Source organism: Neodiprion lecontei, chromosome 2, assembly GCF_021901455.1.
Source record: "Neodiprion lecontei isolate iyNeoLeco1 chromosome 2, iyNeoLeco1.1, whole genome shotgun sequence".
NCBI classification, from domain to species: Eukaryota; Metazoa; Arthropoda; class Insecta; order Hymenoptera; family Diprionidae; genus Neodiprion; species Neodiprion lecontei.
The window spans coordinates 37381122-37395825 of NC_060261.1; the positions used below are offsets into that span (position 1 = coordinate 37381122).

The window sequence follows — 14704 nt, forward strand, 5'->3', positions numbered from 1 at the left end:
AGAGGGTCTCCCGGAGGTGCGGGAGGAGGCGGGGTTTCCAGAGTTTATCCTGTGGCCGGAGGCTACAATCCCGGTCGAATCCTGCAACGGAATTTGCCGAGTAACGGTGGCTATTGATGCTTTTACATCGGAGCGCGTCTTCAGCTCCCAGGCAGGTAGTCAGCCGGGGATCTCCGTTCCCGGTCCCCGGAGTTCCACTCTTTTCACGTCACCCTGCAGTGCGCGGCGAGGGCCGGTTCCCCGGTATATTAAGAGACGCTGCAGGAATGACTGGCACCAAAAACGAGAGCCGAATACCCTCGGTAGAAACTCTCCTTCCAACTCCCGTTGACACTCGTCGCGCTTTTCCAGGCGGTCATGCGAGGCGGACTTCGGGAGCTTCGATCGGGTCGCCGCGAAACGGGACTCGGAGATCGATGCCGGTTCTTAGGCTGCCAAGCATGACTCGATCCGATCGAAGAGGATCGCGGCGTCGCTCTCCCGCGGGCACCGCCTCAAAGACACCGACGACGCTGTTATCTCCGGTCGTAGGCGCCCCGGGAAGCAGGCCCGGGCCACTGTGCCATTGTGCTTTGTTGCCTTCCAGGTCGCCGAAGATCGAGGCTCACGTATCAATTCTGCGGTCGGTCGCCGCCGCGGCGCGCGCGCATCTTCGACGGGAAAAACAGAGGAGCTTTACGGGATCGAGGGACGGGAATCACTGGATCGACTCCTTCCTCGATAGTCGCGGCGATGACGATCGCCGATCACCGATCGCCGATCGAACGGCGGGCCCACGGGGAGGTCTTTGTCGGTGGCAGTCAGGTCGGTACCCCGCCCAACGAGAGCTCCCGGTGAGCGGTTCTAACAGGGCTGCGTACTTGGGAAGACGGTCCCGCCGCATCTCACATCTACGCATCACCGCGGCGCGTAATGATACGTATTTAATGGCGCACGGAGTCAATTGTTGGTTTATTCGGAAGCTCTTTGAGGAGGCCGGTGATCGTATAACCGGGCCGAAACAGCTCTCGGCCTCTTTTCCCAGTCTCCGATCCTCGATCCTCCGCACGGGGGCAATCCGCCGGCTCGATTCCGACGGACCGATCCTTGCGATCCTCAACCTCACCACCGGGGCAATCACGGGGTATTGAGACCGGTGAACTGAAAGCCTAGTCGAGGCAATCGACGGTGATAATTCTGGGCACGAATGCCCGGCGCACCGATCGGCACCCAGGCGATGATTAATTCGGTCGGTACGGAGGCGTGAGAATAAATTGAGAGATGCGTGGTGCATGGCATGGATGGCGGAGCGGAGAGACGTCCGGTTGACTCGTGTCTTAATTCGGTTAGTCGAGGGGCAACGCCGCTCTTGCCGCAGCACGCCTCGGTATTTTCTACAGGAGCCAATGAATCTGCGATCTTCGTTAGCTCCTCTTGTTGGCCGAGGCTCGGGAGATGCGAGATCGTAGAGCGGGAGAGGATGACTAGCACCTTGTCCGAGGAGCCGCGCGGAGCGTAACAAGACTCGTATTCCGCGTCGAGGAATACGTGGGACCTCGGGCCCTTCTCCGGGAGGATCGTGCTGGCGTCGTTTTGCAGCGGCGCGTCGCTATCGAGGAAAAACCGCTCTTCCTCGCGACGGGCGGTCTTTATTCGAGTCCCAAACGGGCCCAAACACGGAGAGAGGCGCTCGCTCACCGGAAGGATCCCCGGCCTCGAGTTGAATAACACCCCTTGTGTACCCCGCGCAGCTTCGGGGGGCCAAACCAGCTCGGGCCCAAAAAGTCTGCTTATACGTCGCGGAGCTCAGCCTGATTTATAGCGAGGCGATGATGAAGCAATACGCGACGCTAAACACCGCTTTGATGATCTGTTCTCGTATCTCCGGGCGAGCTCTGATTGTTGGCGTGCATCATTAATCAGCGCTCCGCTGCCTCGCGCATCGCTTATACGCGCTCTTCTTGCAGCTAGATCCAGCCCTTTTGCTTCTACGGATCGCTTCCCCGAAGAATAGCCTCCGCCTGAGTCAAAACACGGGGTTGCACCCCGAGCTTAATGCTCAATTTTTCGAGGAATTCGGGGGTCAATGGTCAACAATACCCGGTCGTCACCACCTCTCGTAAGCCGTGAAAAATGAAGCTTTCCGCATCGCGTGGACTCGAATCGTGGTTTTCGAATTGAGCTGCGCAGGTCGGTTCTTCTTGGCTATGCATTTCACTGTGCGACAGATCGGTGCAGTATAGATACGTGTGGTCCATTGGCTACCGAGGCAAGACGGTGCTCTATCGGATTAGAGAGAGAGAAACGATTGAACCTGTTGACCTCCTTGCGTGATTTGAGTCCCCGGACTCTTGACCCGGACTTTAGCCATGTAGTTTTTATGCCTCAGATAGTGAGCTCGCCGGTTGTAACATGGAGTGACATTTTTTAAACGTACTGCGAAAATTAAATACCGCATATATGTTGCACCGAATGTCCTCTACATTCCAAATCCAAGCAATGAGTCATCAGATTCCTTTGAAGAATTATTTCCTTGGAGATTAATTAGGACATGACAGATGATCGTGAGGGCATTTTTATTAATCCCTCAAGGAACCCCTTTAACTGTAATGATTCTATAAATTTGGAACGAACATAAAAGAAAATATTAAGCCTGGGCGTTGAGAAGAAGCAGAAACTATAGGAAAAAAAGGTCAAGGTTTCGTAGGACCTCGTAAAATTTTCAAAAATTAACGCCTGTTTGACTCAACGCAGGTTTTCAGCGCTTGGAACAGGCCTTCCTGTTTCCTTGAGCACACAAACCGGGCATTCTCTAAACAGGCTCCCTCCTCTCTGTTTACACGGTAGATTAAAACTTGTTTGATTTGGAACTTAGTCGGGCCTGGCTAGTTGTCGGGTAACATATTAGCTGGATGCTTTACTCGAAGAGAAACAACATTTATCAGCCTACAGCTAAGAGACTTCTTATTTGCCGTGGTGTGCTTCTGCTACTGTCGATGGTGATGCTGCTGCTGCGTTTCTTCTCCCTTCTCTAACAACGAGGTACACTTGAGGCCAGCTGAAGACCGAATTCTGCAATAATTATTACGTATATTTTCGATTAAGACTCAGGAATTTCCATCGGAAGAGAGAGACAGAGAGAGATGAATCACGTTTGGGAGTGAAAGCATTACGCCCTGATCCAGAAGATCCGAGACGAGGGGTATAGCGGATATTCCTTGCGTTCAGATCGCAGGTGTTCTTCACGTGTCCGGTCTTATCGGTCCGTCGATCATTCGGCCCCGTTGAAACGGCGCGTAAATCTCAATCGCAGATTTCGCAAGGGGATTGTAAAGGCTCCGGTGGGTTAAGAGCGATCGCAGGGTGATTCAAGGGCGGACGAGCGAAGTGCAAGCGATTCGTCGCAGATATTATTTCAATGGAGGAGGGAGAGATCTCTTCAGCGGGACACAATACAAGTCAACACGGTTGTCAGCGTAATGAAGTAGTTTTCGAGGGTAGGGGTGGCGACCCTGCCGAATCCTCGTGCTCATGGAGAGAAGAGAGGAGAGAAGAGAGAACACGGTGAACTTTGCGCCGAGGGCAGAGGATATTCCGGCTGGTAATTGGAGGGTGGCCACTTTTCCCGCAACCCTCCGGGGACCCAAATCCTGGCATATGCTCCCTGTAGCGTACAACCGATTGAATATACGCTACCCGTGACCAACCTGACAGATAAGTGAAGCTAATGCTGCTCGTAATCGGGGAAACAAATATCACAGGTTGGACCAGGCGCTTTATGTCAAGATTATACGATATTCTAAAATATTGATTCCGCGACTTGTCGCTCGCATTGTTAAGGCGTAAAGAGAACCATTCTAAAAATGACAAAAAGTTGAAAGTCCACTTCCCGAATTAAGCCCCTGAAGTACAAAGCGATCCTGAATTTGTTGGTGTACTGGAAATTTGTAATTCGACCCTGCCTGGATTTCTAGGACTCGTATAAGCGGTCTTGTATCGACCCTTGAGGATCGTTCCCCTCGGCAGTAACCAGGCGATAACCGCATCATAGGACCATATTGCAAGCGAATAAAGACGTTAAATGAATTTATGGCTGGTACAATTAGGGGGAAAAACTGGATTTATGGGTCACTGTCTTCCTGCCCTTTATTCTCGGGTGTAAACCGCCACAGTTGCTTTGTTCCTGAATTTCAGTCCATTCTTTTTTGTTACGCATCCTCGATTGGACAGTCTTTTGTATCGGTTCGTTAATTATCAACGGAATTAGGGAGAAACTGTTGGCACTCTTTTTTTTTGCCTAGGAAGAGGGTAAAAATTATGAGAGTTTAAATTGAGTAACGCAAAACCTGTTCTCGGAAAGACCGGTTTTGCGGTTACGAGACTGCAGCATTCACCACCCGTGATCGCAGGTATTATAGGCGTAACGCAACGGTGTAATATCGTCTATTAGGGTTACTCTAAGTTTTCGAAATTAGTCACGCTAGATTTTTCGTAATCGCATGGGCATGAAACCTGCACGGGTAATCTATGAAATTAGACGCCGCAGGGTGAGTTTTTGTCACAGTGACATTAAAAACATGTGTTTTTCTCTGGATGGGCGCGCCTCGCGGCTTCGTTCCACACTTATCATTCGTTAGACGCCAGGCGTCACCCTCGCCTTCCTTCGCCACCGACGTCGACGACTAGACGGAAGACGGGGATAAAAATAAAACCAACAATTCCCCGTACGTGTGCCTATACTATTTGGATCTTAAGTTACGATGTCCTGGTCGTAAGGAACTCCGATCGTTATTCATCAGCTTCCAATGAATAAGCACAGAAATTATTCGTGAAAAAATAATGCGCAAATAATATTCGTAGGGAGAAACGTCTAACTTGAGTTTGTAAAAAAATGTTCATACTCTTCGGAAGTAAATTTTCAATCTTTAAAGCGTTGCCATACGTGATATACTAAACACCTCGACGAGAAAAGCGACACGCTTTCACCTGTCACATTCACGTGAGTTTTGAAGCCCTGCACGCGAATACCGGTTCGTCGTCGACGCCGTCTTCCACGTGACTTCCACGTGCTCGTTAGCGTCGGCTTTGAGCGGAATCGAGAGCCGGGGAAGCGGCGGGCGAGGCGGAGGCTGGAGGACGTCGAGGGCCGGGGGTTGGGGGTGGCGTCGAGCCGAGCAAGTTCCCGCTAATTGGGGGTTGGAGGCAAATCGAGGTTCACGTGTCGACGGTGGCGCGGGTTTTCGCCGTGTGCGTTTCCCGCGTTCCCGCACACAAACGCCGGGTGTTACGTCCGTCCCGTTACGTGTAAGGATGTGCCTTGAAACACCCACACACCCGCACACACACTCGCGCAGAGACAGCCGCGTATTCGCGCACGTTTCATGCCTGATTTCGTCCCCTAGGCTGCGAACGGGGGTGCGTTGAATTTTGGCCCCGAGCTGTTGTCTGTCGGTAATGTACGTTATACGGCGAAAACCCGGAACATATTTCCCCGTAAAATGGAGATGATTTAACCGCAGGGGCGGACGGTGATCATCCCACTTACCGCGCTCTCTGGGGTAGGTATGTGAAAAGGTGGACCTGCTGCGGGAGCCGCCGAGTCATTACACGGAGCACGAATAACGATTACATACGTGCGGGAGGGCTGGGAGACACGCGATGCGCCTAACCTGCGGTTCGTATTACAACTCGACGTGTGATGACCTTTTCAACCTGCAGGGCGAAATTCAACGATGCATAATTGTTGTTCGTCTTGTGGTATTATGTATATTTAAATAAACTGTACGCCGAATGGAGTCCGATCTACTACGGTATTCGATATTCGATATCCGGTGAAACGGGGAATTAAAGCCGCAGCTCGCGTAGAGAGAAGGAGAGAGCGAGAAATGAACGGCGAAGCGGTGCTGCATGGATGAAATTAAAGCGCAATGTTTGACTGCGCAATCAATCAATTAGCGAACGCAGGGAGCATCGCTGAATGCGCATTTGTTTGTCACGCTTGTTAGTTACCCTTTTACCGTCCCGCGGCAAGAGCCATCCCTTCAAACTCTGAGTGTACGTACGCACGGTCAGTAAAGTAAATATCAATTTGCGTGAAAAAAGGAAGAGAAGCGGAAAAAAATTAATTGAAAAAGAAAAGGAGCGCAAAAAAAAATAAAGTATTCCCATAAAAACATGTTGGAAAATTACGTTACAGCACCGCGTTCGCGTAACCCATCGTTAATTGGAGGCGAGCAATGAAGGACTCGAGAATTTTTATCCCGCATATATGAAAAACGGCTACATACATAATATTATATGTAGGCATGGATAACACGTATAATTATTAAATTTGCGCACACGTTACGTAGCGCGCGTTATATAACGCTCTATATACCGAAAATTTACCTGGTGAAAAGAAAGAAAGAAAAAAAAAAATGATACAGAAAAATAACTATTTCTCTCTCCGGCATCAAAGTCAGCGACCATCTTCTCCAGCCCCGGCATCACTCCGCGTTTCTCCATTTTCCACTTTGTTATTTCCAGATCCACTTTTCCACGTCTGAAACTTGACGCAGCCCGCGTTGTTAGAGACGGGCGTCCCCCCCCCCCCCCCCCACGCCCCCCCGTCGCCTCTTTATCATCTTGCCCCCGGTACCTTCGAAGAATGAAATTGCCTTCGTTAGGAGGAAACGCCGCTCCAGTCAGACCCTTTCCTCGTCGTCCTCCCCCCACTGCAGACGCTCCAGCGAATCCCCTGCCCGTCCGTTTGCTGGAATATATGTGTACATCTACTCACACGTCTGCGAACTCTATTCCACCCCATACAGGCGAAGCCCGCGCCAGTTTATTACGGAATTTTGCCATTTTGGCACTCGCGCGCCCTTCGCGGACCCGCCATGTCACACCCACCGGGATTGATGGTGCAGCCGGGAGGAGCGGGACTCTCGCTGCGTGCGCAAGCCGGACCCTTGGCCCTCGCAATTTGATACAAATTCGAAACCGACACGTGACTCCGGGGGTAGGGGTGCAGGCCCTGCGGTTTCGTGTGGTGTTTAGGACTTAATCATGCCGGGCGGCAGCTCTCCGTGCAAGTTCCCGGCATAAGTCGGATCAGCGGATTCGCGCTGGTAATGAATTCGCCGTAACAAACCACTCTTCGCGTACCTACAGCTCGATAATGAAGGAATAAAAGAAGAAGAAGAAAAAAAAAGAAACCACGTTGAAAATCGACTACGAACTCTCGGAGATTAATTAGCAACCTGTTTCAATTTAGTATAAGCCGTGGCAGGATTAATCGTTCCACGCGTAACGCTAACGGTTCAACGTTTGAGACTCAACGTAGGTACGGGTCATCATTCAAGCGACCCGGAAACGGATGAGAATATAAATCGGCGTCGAATATCCGGGTCCCTGAAGGATATTTTTAGAAACGATGACGAGGTAACAAGAAGGAACGAGCAGCCGCGTTACCTCTGGGACATAAACGCACCGATCCTTGTCTCAGCTGTCATGTGGTTTCCATATTTTTCACGACGCTGTGAAATAGGGCATAGCAGAAAGAATCTGGACCCTTAAGGTGAAAGTCACGGCGAAACGGAAATCTTCACGGCACTGCAACCACTTTTCACTACGACAAGTATAGTAGCGAATAATGTAAATTTGTCAGTGACCAGACTACCGATTATCAACAATAAGTACGTGTTGCATACTCGTCGTTGGTAACCGTTGCATGTACGAAAATTGCTCGACGAGCGAAACCGTAGTGCGACGGTAAAAGACGGCGGTTTATAGAAACGAGAACAATGTGACAGTTAAGCTTGACGAGTTTATACGTAGAGATACAAATATATTACCGTAGCAAGCTAATCCGTTGTTCGGATCGTCAACAATGCGAGGTAATTGCGAGGGCAACAATGGGGTACAGACAGACAGGAGCCGGGACCCAGGGTGGCAGAAAGATCAGGACGCACCTGGCGAGGTAAGGGGGTAAGCGTAGAATCATTAACTGGTGTTGGGGTGCTGAATAGAGTTCATTGATACGTGATCGGCTGGTCGTATGATTATTCCCGGGCGCTGGGGAGGGACGGAACGACGTTGCCTATTGTACCGGTTAAGGGGCCTTGTCAAAACTGATATTGCTGATTTGCAACGCGAGGAATAGGGTCGGATACCCAACGAAGAGCGAGTGCCTTATCCGCTCGATCTCGAGGCGCAGACACCCTGCTTATATTGTATCTGTGGCATCTATGGTATCGAGACGACAGATTGCCCGATTGAAAATCCGGGAATGCAACAACGTGGCGATGTCGTTAATACACAACGACGTGCGGTGGTAATGAACGAAATGCGAGCTGAGCGTTACAGCTGAACAGGAGTTACTTTACGCCGAGAGAAACGTGCAAGTCAGAGGCGCTGAATGGTGCTAATAAAAACGTATTAATCACGCGTGGGATAATCAATATAGCGGCCCTGAGCACTTCTCTCGGTACCTGAGGAGCCGCATTGTTCGTTAAGAAACGTCTAAATCTATTCTAATTGTGCGATACGACCGCACGTCGGCGCTGAGCTCGCGACCCTTCGAGACCCAAAGACCAGGATGATATTCATCAAACAGATTAGCGGGGCCCTAATGACCACGGTAGCGCGAGGTAGCCGGAGAAGACGAAACGAGCTAATTGAACATTGTAATAAATCAATTCACACTTCGCGAGCTGTGATTAATATCCACTTTGTTGCAAAATGGCGTTACGTATGGTCCGTAAGGCCCACTGCGGATATGAAGGGGAAGTCGGAAGGTGATCCGAGGGAGCTACTCTTGCATGGACTGCTCGCACGACTCTGGATTTCGATCTGGAGTTTCGCGATGAATGCGGAGAACACGGCGTGGCTGTTTCGCGTTTCACTGATTCCAGTTCAAGCTTATCCGAGTGATTTCGCTGAAATGTGTGTCGGGTATACAAAAGTAAACAGCTTCGCACTTCTATCTCCTGCAAGCTTGTCAGTATCGGTCAGACAAGGAGAAAGAGCCTCCAGAATTTCGCTAATGAGGCGAACGGTATTATTTCACCGACCCTTTTCAGACGCTATCTCAAGATACTGTGAATCTCCTCGGTCTATACGCGCCTTCTCCTCCCCAGACTTCAATCCCACAACGCTTCGCAATGCTCAGCCTGGAAACACCCTCTGCCTTTCGATTCACGTAACACCTTATACCTTCTACCCAATGGAAAATCTTTGCGTCTCGACTCGAGCTTGAGCTTGAGCGAAGCTAAATAAGCTTTACTGAATACGATGATACGGTGGAGCGGAGATTCGACGGACGGCTTGTTGAATCAGATTTTGACAAAGTTTATGTACCATCGCAGTCAAAGTAAACGTCGAGGCAATTAGATTGATTCGGGGAATTCAAAAAAGCCGTACGTAGAATCCACCAGTGTAGAGATGAAACATTGATATGTCCTTCGCATTACAGTCTTGGTTTTTGGGAATAATGGTTTGATCCAGTAGTCAACTGATGTGGTACAGAATTCCAATCAGACGTCAATTACTTTCGCAAATGGTAATATGCGGTAGAAAACTAAAAAAATTGGTCAGACACCATAGAAATCTTCGTCCAACTGTCGTATATCAGAGTAGTATCCCGTCGAAAGAACTAGGCAATCCGACAACATACATGTATAGTACGATGTCCTCTTGAAACCAGCTGCGACTATGCGGTCCGCATCTTTTTCTTTCCCTTGACCACAAAAATGGTCATAAAGTGTCGAGTTACGTCATGTTTCTAACACAACTTCTCAAAGACGATGGTCCCGACATGATCCGGAAGTATCGGCTCGAAATTGGACCAAGTGGGCGGGTCTCGTTGACACCGGACCATTGTGCCGGAGAACTTATCCTTCCCGATGAATGAACGAACGGTTTGAAAGCGGCAACATTTGACACAAACGGCATCGGGTCGCACAATTGGAGGGGATTTCAGGACGAGGGGGGGCTGAGAAAAAACTGGTTCGCGCAATGATGATAAACTCACCGAGTACGGGGAAGAAAAATCCAACGTCAGAGAGCCCGCAGCTTGATTGCGTAGAATCCGGACCACCGTGATACCCGGAATCTTGGTTCTGCACGCGTCATTACCTCCGCGTCCCGCGGGAGACCCCGAGGAACATGAGACGGGGAGGGACGAGGAGCGCTGCAGGCTTCCCCAACGACGCCCTCGCAGACGGGTCGCGTAACATATCCTGGCGCCAGGGTGTCGGGCTGGTCGTCTACTTCCTCGCTTGTGTAACTCACCGCCGATTCGTCCGAACCCTTGACCAGGTTCCTTGTGCCTGCAGCGTACACCGTGTTACGGAGGTCGGGAAGCACGTGGTCCCTGCCTCCTTGGTCGCCCCACGTGTTTCACACCCTGAAGTAGCCCGCGGTTGCAGCCTTGACCACGGAAAGAATGATCGTGCGGTTAAGGCAAGAACGAAAATAAGAGCGGGTACGCGAGATGGGGTTCGTAACCAAGGAGAAGAAAAACAAACATACGCTATACACACATATTTATGTGTAACGGAAGTCCCTTATTTAAGGGCTTTTTAAACGAGAGTACTACGATCGGTTTTCAGTGAACCATTAAGAAGGGCGAACGTGTCGAGAAAGAAACCGTAACCCTGGTCGAGGTAAAGGCACAAAGCGTGCCACCGCCGCGCGGATTATTCACCGAAGAGGTATAATAATTTCTTTTTCACGTCTCCGGAGCGATCCTTCGGTCGGTCGAGCGAGCGACTGCAGTCAGCCGCCGCAATGAAAACGACCGGATATGATGAAGAGAGAAGGAGAAGAGTCGGCAGCAAGAAGCTCACGCTGGACGGTTGCGTTTATGTCGAGGCGTAAGTACGGCGTAGGTAAATTCATGGCCAAGGTAGGACCTAACCAGGCAATATCCCGATAGTTCGCCACGGTTCACTTGGTCCAGACCGGACGTCATGCTCCCGGGAGCACCGGGTAAATCATTAAACAAAAGGTGGCGGAGGCGAGAACGCCTACCGTGGGCACGCCGACTAACGCAAACAAATAATTAGGTAGGTAAGGTATCCCCTGTGCCGCTGCCACGCCGCGGCGACGACGACCGGCCTCGTTGGGAATCCCCCTTCCACGCGGAAGGTGTTACCCGGGATCGTTTCGCTCCTAAGGGCTTCCAAACTTGCAAGAAAGAGATTTATACTTCCTAGGGGCGTCATGCCTATTTTCAACTGCACGCTCCCCTATTATCAGCCCACGAAAATAAGGAGCCGAAATGGTTTCGTCGCCGAAGAACGACCCGGCGTAAAACACCTACGCATATTCGCCTCTCCTCTTATTATACGTATTATTCGTCCGTGTGTCTTCTTTTCCTTGCTATTTCCTTACGTCATCGAACACGTGTTGCACGTCGTCTGGGCGTTGTCGCTTCTAAATCGGCGACCAATTTTTGAACACTCGGTGCGGCATCCGCCGTGACAAACGCTGGTTCATCTGTCGATCCCGGAATTCTTCTAGGCAGCAGCACCCCTTCAGTTCATCCGTGTGACAGAAACATGCTGCTCCTATATTTCATGCTACAAACATCACGCCCGAACGCCACTGAGTAATGTCGGTTTCCCAGGGTGAGATCGTTTTGGCTCCGGTTCACTCAGAACTTTCCGATGGTATTCGCCTCGAGCCGGTATCTTTCCGTCTATCTCGTCGGAAGAAACGGAATCGCGGATACTTTATGGCTTCCTCTGTGCGGAATATCGACGTACCCTTGGCGCCATTTCCTCCGACTTTGCAGTCGACATCAAAGAACGTTCATCTTCGAAACTTTGGAGTAAGAATGCTTGTAATTTCGCTTCTGTTTTCGCCGGAAAAACTTATTGCCATGAATTGGCTGATATCCAAGTATCGCGTTGACAGAAATGATCCTCCTCGAGAACTACATAGAATATCAAAGTTTTCCGTATGTTCCGTTTCCCCGAAGACATTCACCACCGGCGAACCGTGTGCCTTTCAGCGCGTGGTATCGTATAGTACGGTAGGGTAAAATGAAGGAATTGGAAATTAAAAATTAAGCAATGAATCACGACCCATGTCAAAGGATTAGAACGAGCCAGGAGAAATGAACCGCGGGCGGAGAGATAGAGAGAGAGAGAGAGAGAGAGAGGACCACCTCCAGCGGAGAACACGTGTTTTCCCAGTTTGGTCGGCGGGATCAGAGGCAAATGATTTACCGGTTGAATTCTACATTAAATCGGAGTCAGCATACGCGTACGCACTATAAATAAAAGTAACAAATAGACGCCTGTTTTACGCCACCTGCATACTTATGGTCTTCAATAGGACCCGTGTAATCTTCCGGCCGAGAGCCAAGAGCGGCAACAACTTTTTAGCCTCCGCTATTGATTCAACTTGTTAATTACTATCTAAGTTATGGCTCCCTGGAGGTGATGGGCTGGGGCCCGAAGCGCCAAGTCGGAAAGAACCCGAGTTCGCTGGTCTCCGGGTCCGGATTAGTGTATCCGAGCACGCGATTGCCCGAGAAAGCATCCCTGGCATTGATCACGCCAGAACTCGGATGCAGCGCGTTGCAGGTTGCATTATAGTTTCTAACGAGAAGCGAACGATTCTCTCAGATGTCCGAGATATTTCCTTCTCTCCCAGGTCGAGTCGATTATCCGTAACGGTGATGAATAAAAAAATTCTTCAAAGCTTGCCTCGCTTCGCGGAGGCCTCGGACGCGCGGACTAATAATAATCTCCGAAAGATGGCCGCGCTGGCCAATCGGCATTATAATCATGGGAGTTTGTCAGCGTCGCGTAAACAGGCAGAGGGAATATTACATACGTATTATTTCGCGAACAAGATCACACGGGGGAGTCGTGACTATCGCCGAACGGACTTTGGACGCCGCGTTACATATCGACACGTCGGTTAAGTTTCGCCTTAGGCCGCACGTTAGTTATTCGTGCGGCTTACGTGTACGTCGAGTAATTTATATACATACGTGGATATCTTCGAGTACGTGTATCATCTACGCTCGGTGTGCTGTGCGTGAGAGACGGCGATGTCTGCGCCGATCCAATAGTGGACTATACCGCAGCTTGTTTATGCTCGAGCTATAATTGATTTGATCCTTGACCCGAGGACGCGCCGTGCCAAAGGCACGCACCGTAAATAATGTTCTTTATTAGTGAATTAATAATGAGACTAGTAAAAGTGGAATGATTGAAAAAGAAAATCAAGTACGAAAATCTCAAGTTATTCACACACGTGCGTATATAACGGAATATGCGTGCATCCATTCGGCACCGAATCCGCAGCCTTCCAGAGTACCAAGTTTCTCCACTGTTTTACTATCTCTAGTAATAATATTCACTATTTTTAATTTCTGTTACAAAAAGGATTATGTGCGTGTAATTCAGCAGTAATTGACGATCGACTCTGTCGCTAAAGCTGTTTCGACCACCGCTCGAAATTAATTTACGACCTGCCTACGAGTTTCGTGAATTTTTTTACACGAGGTGAAATGTTGAAAAGTTGCTTATTTAAATTCTTATTAATTACCTAATCATAATGTTTAAAAAAAAAATTTTAATCACGTAGCGATAAATATGTATGAAAATTTTATGATTTCCTCGTAAAATCGTCACGCGATAAAATCGAACAATTTTTGATCGTACGAGCAAAAAATATTTATACAACGCGATTGGACTATTAAAGAGATGAAAAAAAAATAAAAAATAAAAATTATGGAAGACTACGCCGATACAGAAGTGGAAAAGAAGTTGAAATCCAGAGCTGCAAATTTTACACGATCTCCGAGTAGAAGATGAGCATACCTGGACCTGGACGCTCGTAATTCAGGGATCGAGTTAATCGAAGGAACGAATAAGGTGGACGATCCGGTGATCGGGGTTAGAGAAATCTCTCGAGCGTCAAGCAGGGGTTGGGACCCGAGTGGCGCAGCAGGTGTCCTCGCGTATACTATATTTACGGTGGCCCCTGACCTCCGGGTGGCCACCAGGCGTAAGTTTCCCCGTTGAAGTTGCAGCGCGCCGATTTATGTGTGGGCCTTGTCGAAGAAGTAACGATCTGTAAGGAGGTTTGTAAGTTGGCGGGCAACAAGCGCCCTGCGGTGCATAATCCGCGTCTTGCGGGTATCGCGAACCCCACCGCGGGACACCGAACGTCAACTTCGCGGTTTCGCAGCCTTCCCTTCGTTTCCACCCCCTCTCTCTGTGGCTCTCCTTAATTCTGGGTAACTACAGTGCTGAATTATATAATATTCGCGAATCGCTGCAGATGCAGGGTATACCAGAGAAAGTCTCATTTTCACATAAAAAAATTAAAAACAATTCATTTTTTAAAACCTCTCCGTGTACGGATCTGTGAATTTCAAAAGAACGTGTTTTTTTGAATTTTGTTTCGAGTTTCTGCAGAGGAACTACGTTGAGATGGATTACACATTCGGAGAGATCAGACTCTTTTACATTAAAAACACATTAGGTCGTATTTTTTCCCCGGCGACAGGAAGTGCTGAGAATTCGAAAACGAGACAAAATTGGTGAACCTGTTATTCGTAATAGACGGCAAGGCCTAATTAACGGCCTAAAAATTGACGGATCTTTACGCGTCAGTGTGCACTATAGCATGTCCAAATTACATACAGATCTGAAATTTTTATCCTGTAATAAAGCGCTGGTCAAAATTTGTTGGATCAGTGCAGAAGCTGGTGGAAAGA

At 49.3% G+C, this 14704-nt stretch overlaps 1 protein-coding gene across 1 annotated transcript in view; it reads right to left on the reverse strand.

The window, feature by feature from the left end:
• Positions 1-14704, reverse strand: part of LOC107216476 (LIM/homeobox protein Lhx9) — a 70963-nt gene that overhangs the window by 46311 nt on the left and 9948 nt on the right. Inside the window, exon 2 of the mRNA XM_046731323.1 lies at positions 9992-10389. The gene's annotated coding sequence lies outside the window, so the exon portion shown is untranslated. The remainder of the gene's footprint in view (positions 1-9991; positions 10390-14704) is intronic.